Genomic DNA, 13,275 nt, shown 5'->3' with positions numbered 1-13,275 from the left:
GCAAGACGCAAGCACGGAAGAGGGCTGTGTCTGAGCCGGCAGGATGTGGGATGCAGGGGGGCGAGGGACCCTGTGGGATTCTGAACTGGGAGGGGATGGGGGTGGTGGCGGGGACGAGTGGAGACAATTGGGGATTGAGGGTGGATGGGAGGGAGCTGGGGTTGGGTGGGGTAAGAGCAGGTTTGGCGGGGCAGTTTGACTAGAAGTGAGCAGTGGGGGTGACAGCAGGGATCCATGTTCCTAGGACAAGCAAGTGTCCCAGTTTTCCTTTCTGAGGTGGGTGGGGGAAGCCCCCATTGCCCATCGTGCTCCTTGGGGCTATGTCTACACTATGGGTTTTTTCCAGGATACTGGAGGTATCTGGGAAAAACTCCACCGCATCCAGGGAACGCGTCTGCTCTTCCGCTTCTTTTTTGCAGAAGAGCAGACATGCTCTTTCGGAAGCCCTGTCTTCCTTCTCCCACGAAGAAAAAGGACTCTTCCGAAAGAGGAGGCTTTTCCGAAATTTGGCTCAGTGTAGATGGGCCAAATTTCGGAAAAGCCTCTTCCAAAAAAACTATCGGGAAAAGGTACGCAAATTGCAGAGTGCCGTTTAGTTTACGTGCCTTTTTCCGATAGATCATTGTTGTGTAGACATAGCCTGAGAGACCAGGTGGGGGAGGCGATCTCTTTTATTACATCGATTCCTGTGGGTGAGAAGACAAGCGCTGGAGCTGCTCAGCTCTTCTTCGGGCTGCAAAAGGCGCCGAATGTCACAGCTAAAGACAAGGTGGAACTGATTGTTTAGCACAAGTGGGTAACATATTTCAAGAGACCATCCAAGGTCAAGTGGCCTGTTAAAGCTTCGCCGGTGGCAGGGGAGAGGGATACTAGTGAGTTACAGATTGTTACAAGCCATAAATCCAGTGTCTCTCATCAGGCCTGGATTTGTCGAATCCAGCAAAGTGATGAATTTGCTCCCAGCCTCTTAGGGGACTCTCCTCCAGGGCCAACAACAAGTCCCCAGATCCAAATACCTCTGGGTGGGGACAGCTCACCTCTGGAGCGGACGTAATGGCTCTCTGACCTCAAGGCCCTGTCTAATCCTGCCTACATTAACCCTCTACACAGGCAGAGGGGAGCCAATGTTAGAGGAGTGGGGAACGCATCAGCACCCCTGCCAGCCAGGCATCCATGCAGGTGAGTAAACAACCGAGGTGGTGTCCCACTGCTCCAGGCAGAAGGGGCGCAGGGGACGCTGCTTGAACGACCACATTTCAACTTGACAGCCCTGTGATCTAGACTCGCTGGCCTGCAAATATCCCTCCCTCACTGGCTGCCGAGTCAGCCTCCCCTCCTGGGCAATTTAAACAGCAACACTATAATCTCGCCCAACTATCTTTTCAATTAGCCGGGAAGGTGGCTGCTGAGAGGCAAAGCGGAGGGAGAGAGAAAGCAGCAGCATCCTTCAAAGCTGAGAGCAAGGGCAAACTCAAGGAGACACTTCGCAGAGGAGTGCTCTTGTGGCCAAGATGCCCTAGCCCCTTGCCCACCAAGGAGCCATGTAGCCAGCGCCCCCCGCCCCCCCAAACTCTGCATGTGCATCTGCAGGGCGGAGGCATTTCTGGGCTCCCAGGAAGCGCTCAGTGATTCTAGTCCCGGGAGGAGTTCAGTGTCACACTGACCTGGCCAACCCTCGGACAGCCCGTTTCAAGGGAAATGTCAACAGGTCAAGAATTGCCTCATTCTGAACCAGACCCAGCCCAAATTCACAAGTTCTGGGGCAGAAAATGTTTTGTTTTGATCTTTTTTTTTCCCCCACAGAATATTTTGTCCGATTCAACAGGCTTTTGTGTCAACCGGTGAGTTCATCACAGCAGCATTTCCTGATGGAAAGCTGTCTCACCATCATGTTTCCAACATGCTCCCAGTGCAGCGAGCTGCCCACATGGGGCCCAATGCACCCATGTCCATAGGTGCCTCAAGGATGCAGAGAGGTGCCTGGGGGATTATCACAAATGCCTAGGTGAGTTGGGTGCTTGACTCCCAATGACTTTCCAAGGGAGTTAGGAACCTAACTAGATCAGAAGCATTTGTTAGAAACACAAAGTGCCTAAAACTATATCATTAGGTACCTACCTTCCTACTGTTCTGTTCCCTGACGGGACGCACTAATTTATCTTATTCAGATCATCTCCCATCCTAAAGGCCCTGCTCCAAATCGGAATCTGTCACACAGCCCCTGCGCCAGAGCCCTCCCAGTCTGAACAGATGAAGCAAAGCACAGGACAGATTATTATCCCCATTTTACAGATGAGGCACTGAGGCAGAAAATGATTATGTGACTCATTTAAGCTGCCTCCGGCAAAACTGGGATTTGACTCCAGCTCAGCACTTTAACTAGCCCAGCTTCCTTCTCTGAGGCTATGTCTACACTACGGGGTTTTTCTGTGATATCCTGGAAAAGCTCCGCCGTGTCCAGGGAACGCGTCTGCTCCTCCGCTTTTTTTTGGTGAAAGAGCAGACATGCTCTTTTGAAAGCCCTGTCTTCCTCCTCCCACGAGGAAAAAGGGCTCTTCTGAAAGAGGAGGCTTTTCCAAAATTTGGCCCTGTGTAGACAGAACGCACTTTGTGTACTCTTTCCGATAATCACTGTAGTGTAGACGTAGCCTGAGTGACACACTCAGGCTTATGGTTTTGTTGTCAGTAAATGGATCTCATGGTGCCATGAAGCTGCTCTTGGCTCTGGGCCCCCATCAGAATTCAGCGATGTTCGTACGATCGGGAGTGTTCCCAGGCAGGAATAGGAAGGGGCCTGGATCCAGAGAGAGGGAAGTTCTCTTGCAAAGCTCTTTGTCAGTCACTTTTCTTGCCATTCATCGTGAGCTACCCAGGAGCCCTAGCGCCAGGGGTTTGATCACAGCTGCGGGTGCCTCGCACCACAGGACTGAACCAGTGCCTGCCTGCCTGCCTGACATGGAGCAAAACCCAGGCTCCTTTAGCTGTCTGCAGGCAGTCACAGCTCCCAGGCAGCCCATGTGAGACAGCCATGTTGCACCAGGGAGCCCTTGGGATTCGCAGGGTCAGACACTTGTCAAGTGTCTTGTGTCACAAACTTTTCTGTGAGGACTCGTGAGAGTACTGGAATTTTCCGGGCTAGAGGCTTGTGGAGCCTAGTGGTTCAAGCGCTGGCTTGAGTGTCTGGGCCTCGGGTTCTCTTTGCAGCTCCAGAAGAGCGTCAGTCCGCAAGGCCCCATAGACCAGACTGTGCCTCAGTTTTCCCAGGTGTAAAATGGGGGTGAAGATCCTCCCACGAGACACAAGGGAGTTGTCAGATCAAGTTCACTAACATCTCCAGGCCGGGACTGTGTGACAGCTGCTACAGCCCTACAGAGGGGTTTAAAACCGCCTCAGGAATCTGTCTGGACCTTGCCTGACTCCATGTTCCTCTCTCTCCTGCTCATACTGGACCCCTCACTCTGTGTCTATAAAATCCAGTGGATGGTGGCACAAGCCGTCCCCTCTGCAGACTGTGGAACTGCCCCCTCCCCCCCCCGTATAGACTCACTGTCGCTTCCCAAACTTCCAGAGCAAAGAAGCAGCCCTTTCCTCCCACCGCCAGCACCTCCTTGTGCAGCTCTGGCTCTGCTCTCTAGCCCTGCCAGGCCTGGGAAGAGCCAGTCTGCTGGGGACAGACTCTAGATACCAGGCCCCATTGCGTGGCAGGAGCCAGCCCCTCCTCTGGGGGGGCAAGGGCTGGCGTGCTAAAAGAAACAGGCCTCCTAAGGGTTAAATCTGAATTCTCTCTCCCACACTCCCCATCCCCATCAGTTGCTGCAGCAACTCACTCTGTGGATGGTGGGTTTGACTTGCAGGGTTACGATCTTCCCTCCCACGTGCCGAGTCTCCTGCTTACCCATCGCCATTTGTGCCAGTGTTGGGTGGAAGCCACTTTTTCCCCGCCTCCCTCATCCCTGCTGCACCACCCCACACCTGCCCTTTGAGGATTTAGATCCAGATCCATTCGCTGTTGCTTTGCGAACAGGAGCAACTGAACGCACATTGCTTTGGAGCGAGTTTTGTTCCTAAGCAGATGCGTTTTCTCTATTTTCTCCTCCACTGCTCCCTGCCAGGCCCCAGGAGCCTCCGACTGCAGCCACGGTTTTCCATCACTCTGCGGAACTGCTAGGCTATTAACCCTGGACCTGGAAAACGGCTGCAGCCTAATCAGAGCTAAGGATCCAGAACCAGACCGCCCCTCCCCAGAAGTCAGCTTGCTGCTTGGCTTGGCTTGGCTTGCAGGGGGTGGGTGGAATTGAGACCCAAATGGAAGCAGGTCGGAGGAAGATGGCCAGCTCTGACTGAATTCAGTGCATTTCCGTGAACATTTGTGCCACTCACTGACTAGCCCTCTGACCCACAGGACAGCTTCAGGCATGCGGAGGGTGTTGGAGCAATGTGTAGAGTGGTAAACCTTGTAAATAATGGAAACCACTTGGAGCCAGGGGGTGCGGCGGCACCTTTCATTCCAGCTCCCATGAATGCCTGTGCTGTTGTGCCCCACCTTCCCTGGTACTCCACCCCTCAGCCCTCTGGACTTGGGATGTGAACGACAAGTCAACACACTAATCGACTAGTCGCTTTCCCCCGCCCGCCTTGCTGCCTCTATCGGAAAGAGGGGGAAGGGAGGGAAGAGATGGGGGTGCATCCAAGCGGCAGTGTCATGTGAAGCCCGGGGTCTGCTGCTTTGAAACGCCGTGTGCAGCCCAGGGCCAGCTGGGGATTGGACTCCCAGTTGGCCTCGGGGCTGCACGCTGCATTTCAAAGTGTCAGCGCCGCATGGAGCCTGGAGTCAGCTGGGGATTCTGAGTCACCAGCTGTGACGGACCGGGCCGTGTCTGGGCACAGCTGAGGGCGTCCGCTTAGGGCGAATTGCTCAAATCCGGGGCTCCTTACAGCCCCCAGACTGGTGACCTCTCCAAACAGGCCACAAACCAGTCCCACAGAGCACTTCAGCAGCCTGCCTGAAGCCTCATGAGCAAAACCCCTCCGACACCCCAGCAATATCCGTGCCCCAGATGGCCCCGGGCCTATACACAGGTGGGGGGGGGGGGGGGGGTCCTAGCACCCAATCCCACCTACCCCGAACAAGTTCTGTCCGGTTCCAAGAAACCAGCCACAGATCCCTGGTCAATTTACCCTCTGGATCTTACCCACAAATCACGCTGGGCCAATCCTTTAGAATCTATATCTAAAGGTTTATTATCACAAGAAAGAAAAGCATGAGAGTAAGGTTGTTAAAGAATAGAACGTTACATGCACCGAATCTCCCAGTCCTCAATGCAGGCTCTAGCAGAGATGTTACAGCTGCTAGTTTAAAAGTTCTTGTTGCACATCCTAGCATCAGGATGGGTTCACAGGTCTTCCGGGCTCTTCGATCCCTGCAATGCTGCCTCTGGGATGAAGTGCTGAGCTGAGAACAAAATGGCATCGACCACATGGCCTCTTTATACCTCCTTCCTGGCCTCTTCTTGTATGCAGCAGGTCACCTGGTCCTTAGCCTCTCTCTGCTGGCTGCTCTTAGGTGTCCGCCCTCCTGCTTTAGGTGTGTCCTTGGCCTATTGAGTGCCATTGTCCCACAGGGCCTTGCTAATTAGCATGTCCACAGGCCCAGGCTCTGCCCAATGCTCAACCACATGCAGAGAAGTATTCAGTATCCACACAGACTACAGATTCCTAACTACACACACAGACATTATACAACCACATAAATAGCTTACATAGGATTATGAGATAATAAGCTTCTATTCAGCACCCCACATGGCCCCCTTTTATACCATTGTTGGGTGCAGCCATGATCTGGCTGCTTCCCTCAAATTCCAGTAACATGACACCAGCTGACCCTGGGCTGCACACGGCGTTTCAAAGCAGCAGACCCCGGGCTCCACGTGGCGCTGCCGCTTTGACGCACCCCATCTCTCCCCCCCCTCTTCCCCCTCTTTCTGATAGAGGCGCTGCCGCTTTGAAATGCCACAGGGAGTATCAGGCCAGCAGGGGCCTGCTTGAGTTCCCCGCTGGCCCCATGCTCCCCACAGCACTTTCGTCTTTGGGGCTGTTGCTACATTTCAAAAGCAGAGGCGCCCTTACTGACTAATCCAATAGTGATGTAAATTGCATTGACTATTCGATTAGCCAGTTAGTCTAAATTTAACAACCTTCCTCTGGACATTATTATTTAGTTGTTGTACTGCAGCGGGGTGACAAAGAGGGAATATTCTGTAATAGCTGTAGGATTCCTATGAATGCCTCGGTTTCCCTCTAGAAACCTCTGTGGGGATTGGGGTCTCACACAGCTTGCTGTTCACACAGCCCACAGGGTGGGAGAAAGCCAGGACCAGAGAGTTTAAACACCATAGCATCCCAGGTGCTCATCCCCTCGCAGTGCTCTCCATGCAGGGGACTCCCAACTTTTCAAAGTCCAGCCCCTCATGACTCCCCTCGGCTCACACGAGTCAGGCTCCCCAAACTCCTCAGCACTTTGACAGCCTTGACCAAACGCACTGAAAACACTTGGTGGCCATTTTCCAAGATGGTGGATGCTAGGGTCATTGGAGCATAAGGGTGGGCACAGAAGATCCTGGGCTCATTGGAGTCCCTGGCGGGGAGGGGTAATAACATGCCTGACAGGAATCTTAATTGTGGGGGGACAAGAGGGCTCTAATTGCCCCCATCCTTTCCCTCTCCCATCACCTCTGGGTAGAATGGCCAGATGGTTTCAACAACAATACCGGCCACACTTGACATGACATCACAATCGACATTACATCTTAGTTAGAAATACCGGACGTTTCTATTTTCTCATTTCCATTTTCTCAATTTGTTTCCCGAACAGTAAGCTCAAGTACTGGACTGTCCGGTTCAAAACCAGACACCTGGCAACCCTACCTCTGGGCTGCACCACCTGCCCTTCCTGAGTCCCTCACCCCTCCTGCTAGGGGCAGCCATCAAGGTACCTCACGAATAGAGGACAGTTGCATTTAGTGCGTAGGGGGCTCAGGACAGGGGGATGTGGGGGGTTCAGGAGTCAGGGCAAGGGGTGGAGGGATGAGTATGTGGGGCAAGAGCACTATTTCTGGAGGGCAGGGAGGCTGCAGCCACGCATACTGAGTCATTGCTGCTCTTCTTCTTCTGACTCTGAGGGAGCAAGGGGAAAGTTCCCAGCCTGCTGCATCCTCCTCTGCCCTTCCCTCTGCTGCTGGGAACAAGAGGAAGGCACAAGCTGAGCACTTTCCCCTTGCTCCTCGATAGGCAGGGGAAGAGGGAAAAAACACAAAACACATGGCTGCAGTCCCCCCCCCCCCCCCACCCCTACTCTCATGAAAGGGGGCCAGGGGAGTTTAGGGGCTGGAGGAGCCCTGGACACGGAGGGGACATACACACCCCAGCTAGCCCCTTTCACCTGTCTGGCTGCCTGCTGCTTAGCAAGGCAGCCTGCAGGAGAGCCCCGGGAGCCCAGCCCTGCTGGGAGCTGAGGCAGCGGAGTGCCCCAGCCAGAGCATCGCAGCAGTGCGCACCGGGTTCCTTTCACCTCTGCTCTCCTGTTCCGTATCAATAGAGGGCAGGGTAGCAAAAAACTGGAGTGTCCTCTATAAAAGAGGAAATTTGCCCTGCTAGCCAGGAGCCTCCCTCCACACACCCCTCTCCTGTGTCCCCTGGCCATGGGCATCCCCTTCGGTGGCATCACTCTGCCCTGTCAACTCCCTTGGGGCTGGTTCCCTGGGAGGTTCTGCCCTGTGAGTGACCCTCCCCCGCCATGGGGCAGGGGCCCGGTTCTGGTGTCATGGAGGGAGAAATGTAGCAGGCAAGGATCAGCGCTGCTGCGATGGGTCATGGAGTGAGCCCAGCCCAGGTCCAACCCAGCAGCCGCTACAGATGGGGGAGGAGGCCGCAAGGCTCGGAGACATGGTAGGGCAGTGGGTGGGGGGTGGAGCAAGATGTTGCCATGAGACAGAGACACAAGGAGGATGCAAGGGCCAGGAAACAGCCAGGAGATGCCCTAGGGCAGGGGTGGAAAACCTCAGGCCCGGGGGCTTGATGCAGCCCTCAGCTTGCCGGGATCTGGCCCCTGAGGCTCAGGGCTCCCCCCAGCACTGGGGAGCCCTAACCGCTGCCCCACTGCAGGGCTGGAGCACACAAAATCTACTAGCCTACACCCACCCAGCCCCCACCTCAGGGGTGTCCATTTCTCCTTCTCAGCCGGGGCCGCCTCAGTGAGAATTTTTTAAAAATTTTTGCGGCCCCCGACTGATTGTTCTCTGGGTCAGCAGCCTCCAACCCAAAAAAGGTTCCCCGACGGGTGCTCAGATACCGTGGGCCTGCGTGCTGAGGCCCAGGCTGGGGAGGGAAGCACCAGAAGTCTGAGGCTGGGGCAGCCGAATCAGAGCCCAGTCAGTCACACCTAGTCAGTCATGCTATGGCCCCGCAAGCGCATGCAGCTCCTCATAGTGCTCTGCGGAAACTCGGGCAGGGAATTCATGATGGCAAATGCTGCTCCAGTATTCCTGCGCGTGGCTCCTTTTAGCGGCTGTGCCACTCCCCCCACCCCCAGGAATTATGTAATTATGTAGATTACGTTATTCTCCCTGCTTTGCATAACAAATGATCGGTTGGTGCCACAGGGTGCTAAGGAGATCCTACAGGGCAAGAGACTGACCTGAAGCCCCCTCAGCACCCCTAAGTCGTATGAACATGCCCCTTCCCAAGGAACAGGCCATGTGGGCTAGTGGGTACAGCAGCAGAGCTGAGAGTTAACTCTCCAGACTGGGAGAAGGGTGGGATCTAGTGGTTAGTGTGGGGGTTGGGAGTCAGTACTCCTGGGTTCTCTCTTTGGCTCAGGAGGGAAGTGGGGTCTAATGGTTAGAATGGGGGCTTGGAGTCAGGATTGCAGGGGTCAGTCTCTTGCTAACTCACTGCAAATTCCATGGATTAGAAAAACAAAACCCCTGGGATCTGCACGAATCTTCTTGCCAGCGGCTGGCAATTAACAAAAGGGTGTGAGTGTGCAGGTAAGGGAACCTGTAGCATGGACTCACCCAGCCAAGAGCACCTAATGAGTCAGTGGCAGAACCAAGAACAGGACCCAGGAGTCCTGGCACCATGGACCGTAGTGATTATTGTCCACAGTGGGTGGGGAGCTGCTTCAGCCCCCACTGGTTAACTGGAATTGTTAAGCATCTCCCATTAAGGTTAGCTGGTACACCTTTCACATCCCTAATTAAAACTTCTTCAGAATTGCTAAACTCTACAGATGACAATTTCCTAGCCCACAATGAGTGGCCGCCAACGCGGGGGAATTCTGTTAGACCACATCTTGACAGTAAAGAGGAACTGATCACACGATATAAGGGCAGCATAGATACCAGTGATGGTGTCTTGATTACATTGCCTATGTGCAAACAGGATAAAGCCCAGACAACTGCCTGAGAAGAGCCATTTTCACAAGGCTGAGAACAATTATGAGCCGAATCAGCTGGGAGGAAGAATTTAATCAGAAAAATGAGATGCATACTTGGGAATTGTTTAAGCACATTTTACTAGCTGCCCCAATGCCACAATCCTACAGTCTCAGACGACGGCCGCACTTGTAATTAACCCAGGAACACTTCCCAAGGGCTGTGGTGGATTCTCCATTATCAGCAATGTTCAAATCAACCGGCTGCGGAACTAGTCTGGCCCATGCCAGGGCAGTTCTGTGGCCTCAGTCTCACAGGAGGGCAGATTATGAGATGACCACAGTGGTCCCTGCTGCTCTGAGCGTCCCTGCACAGCAGGCAGCCCCTTGCACCCTGAGCGCGGTCCCTGCCCCAGCTGGGGGCACTGAGGCACAAAGGGTTGAAGGGACTCACCCCAGAAAGTGGGTGGCAGAGACTGGCATAGGGCCCCCTTTCTCCCTTTCCCTCTGCCCGGCCTCAGTCCCACGCCCTGTTCTCTGGCAGCTGGCAGGGGTGTCAACTGCTGGGTCGGGCCACAGGCTGTTCTTTCTCCATGAAGACCTGCCAAGCCTGGCTGCTAGTGGCCAGCTGGAGGTGCCAAGGGCCCCAGGGCGAGCCGGCGGATGAAAGCAGCTAGAAGGAAGCTACCTGCTCGGGTGGCGTTTCCAACCTAGCATGACAGGGAAGAGCCAGCGCCTGGGTCCAGGCGGGGTACCCAGCACAGGGTGAGCATGGGGCACAGAAAGGGAGGGTGGAGAGTAGGGAAGGCAGAGGCAATGGCTGGCTCAGGACAGTGGGAATGGGACACTATTATTTATGTCTCAGCAGTGCCTCCAACCCGCCAGGATGGGGCCCTGCAGCACCCAAGCAGGATCCCGTCTCTGAGCCAGGAGTGACAGAACCTTGTGCCCCCCGAAGTCACCGGGCAGAGCCCGCTGCTCTGCAAGGGTGGGCGGGGGGGACGGGGACGACAGCCAAACAGGACAGACATCCCTGCAGATTGCTCTGGGCCTGCTAGGAAGGGTCAACCCCCCCGTCCTGGGCAGGGCTGTAGACTGGGAGGCAGCACGACAGCCTGTATGGTCCCTTCTGGCCGTGTAACGGAGCACGTGGGAGTTCAGGACTGGACACGGCCACAGCGGGATGCCAACAAAGCTGTGGGGGTGCTGGCTCCCCCCTGCCAGAGACAGAGAGACCCCATAGCTGGGGCAGGGTCCTTGGCCCCTCGCCAGCCTGCTCTGCCCCTTGCTGTAAGATCAGCCCTCCCCAAGGACCAGTACTTAGCCTGTCCACACCGCACCACTGAAATCCCCACGAGCCACCCAGGCTGCTGCGCGGGGACGCAGCACACAGCTCCCTGGGGAGGTTACCTCCCCAGCTCGGTGGGGGCTCCAACCCAGTGGGGGGTGGGTATCCAGCCCTGCAGTGCTTCCCAGGACCACCCTGGCTCTGGCCATAACACCAGAGTTCCTGGGAACCACCTGGGACAAGATGCTGCAGCTTGGTCTCCAGGGGGCTGTGCCCCAGCCCCACGTGGACAGTGCACTCCAGCCAGGGGCCACTGGGGAGTTAGAGCTAAGGGGGAGGAGCAGTTCCCAAGGGCCAGGGAGAAGCAGCCAGGGGAAGGGAAGGTCACTGTGAAGTTTCATCCATAGATTCCACAGAAGGGACCATTATGATGTGACCTCCTATCCAGCACAGGCTGGAGACCTGCCCCAAACAGTTCCTGGAGCAGAGCTTTTAGAACATGCAGGTTTAAAAACAGCCAAGGACGAAGGAACCAGCCACAACCCTTGGGAAGCCGCCCGATGGCTAATCACCGTCCCAGGTAAAAATGTGTGAATTGTTCTAGCTTCAACTTCCTTCCAGATGCTGGATCAGCTCGGAACTTTCTCTGCTACACCGAGGAGCCCTTTACTAAATATTTGTTCCCTTGTAGGTGCCTATGACATGGGTAGTCAATAGGCAGACCACAGGCCAAATCTGGACCTCAAAATACTTTTGAGTGGACCAAAACCATCTTTTTAAAAAATATATTACTAGATGGAGATGGTGCTGGGGGGAATCCGCTTTAAGCTGGCTCCCCCCAGCACCGGCTCCCACCCCAGCAGCAAGGGGTGGGAGAAGTGACTTGTTGAGTAGTGACTCGACTATCCAATAAGCCTACATCCCTAATCCCATTGTCCTGGCACAACCAAACCCTGATCTTGCTTTAAGTTATGATAACAGGAAGCTGCCTACCAAATGTGATGGTCCTAGCACTTACCATTTAGGAGGAGTTCTAGGACAGACAAACAGATGGTCAGACAGACAAACTCTCCCAACTATATAGTAGAGCATTATTTTTACTGTAGTGTGAAAAAATGTCTCTCTGGCATAAGAACATAAGAACATCCATACTGGGTCAGACCAAAGGTCCATCTAGCCCGGTATCCTATCTGCCAACAGTGGCCAATACCAGATACTCCAGAGGGAGGGAATATAACAGGTAATCATCACATGATCCCTCTTCTGACATCCATTTCCAGACAAACAGAGGCTAGTGACACCATTCCTACCCATCCTGGCTAATAGCCATCAATGGACTTAATTTCCATGAATGTATCTAGCTCTTTTTTTAACCCTGTTACAGTCCTAGTTTTCACAACATCCTCTGGCAAGGAGTTCCACAGGTTGACTGTGCGCTGCATGAAGAAAAACTTCCTTTTGTTTGGTTTAAACCTGCTATCTATTATTTGGTGACCCCCTCGTTCTTATATTGGGGGAATAATTTTTCCACACCAGTCATAATTTTATAGACCTCTATCATATCCTACCTTAGTCTCCTCTGTTCTAAGCTGAAAAGTCCAAGCCTTTTTAATCTCTCTTCATATGGGACCCATTCCAAACCCCTAATTATTTTTGTTGCCCTTTTCTGAATCTTTTCCAATGCCAGTGGGGTTTGGACCTTGACAAAAAACACTTGACTAGTCCTGTTATACACTGTGTTCAAGTCACCCCTTGCCCTTCTCTTTGTTAAACTAGTTGAAGCTCCTTAAATCTATCACTATAAAGCAGGTTTTTTAACCCTTTAATCATTCTCATGGTGTTGCCCTGGATTTGAAGGGTGTGTATGCCCCCAAAACATGATTAAGCTACCTCCAACCATCCTATGTGCATTCAGCCACTATCTGCTCTATATTTGAGAGTTTGTGAGACTGTCTGTTCGTAAGACAGTAGCCGGCTGCGGCAGGGCTCTGGATGTTGCCGGTCACCATCACAGATGAAATGCTAGATGGGCAGCATGGCCCCCACCACTGCAGTGAGCCCCAAGGAGCTACCAGCAGCATGGCCCCCACTGCTGCAGCCAGTCCTGGGCAGCCACTGTCTGGAAAGCATGGACCTGCTCCTGCACCCATACATCCTAACTCCCTCGCTTGGGCCTCTCCTCACCTCCAACCCTGACTCCTGCACCGTCCCACACCCATTGCCCCCTGCTCATAGCCCCTCCTTGAGGACCCGAGCAATACCAAATAAACATGCTAGTAAATTAATACGATAGAACACCACCTAGTTAAGGGTTAATTTGGAGACAGGCTTTTAGAGGCACGGACTAATCTAGTTGGCAGTTTCTGCTCATGAGAATGGGGGGAGGGGAAAGACAAGTAAAAAATTGAGTCTAAAAACCTCTGTGGATAAAAAGCCTTAAATTTAGATGATTAATGTTTATTAAACGTTTTTTAGAAATATAATGCAATCAGGTCCTTATAACCTGTGTGTTTTGTAAAAGTGAGTTATAAAAATTAGCTAATGGAATGTACTTGAA

General features: G+C 53.6%; 1 protein-coding gene across 3 annotated transcripts in view; it reads right to left on the bottom strand.

The window, feature by feature from the left end:
* PDE1B (phosphodiesterase 1B) overlaps positions 1-13,275 on the bottom strand; it is a 136,302-nt gene that overhangs the window by 35,865 nt on the left and 87,162 nt on the right. The gene's annotated exons all lie outside the window — the stretch shown is intronic.

Source organism: Pelodiscus sinensis, chromosome 19, assembly GCF_049634645.1.
Source record: "Pelodiscus sinensis isolate JC-2024 chromosome 19, ASM4963464v1, whole genome shotgun sequence".
Lineage (NCBI taxonomy): Eukaryota > Metazoa > Chordata > Testudines > Trionychidae > Pelodiscus > Pelodiscus sinensis.
The sequence above is the reverse complement of the archived record's forward strand: the minus strand, read 5'-3'. Positions and strand labels throughout refer to the sequence as shown.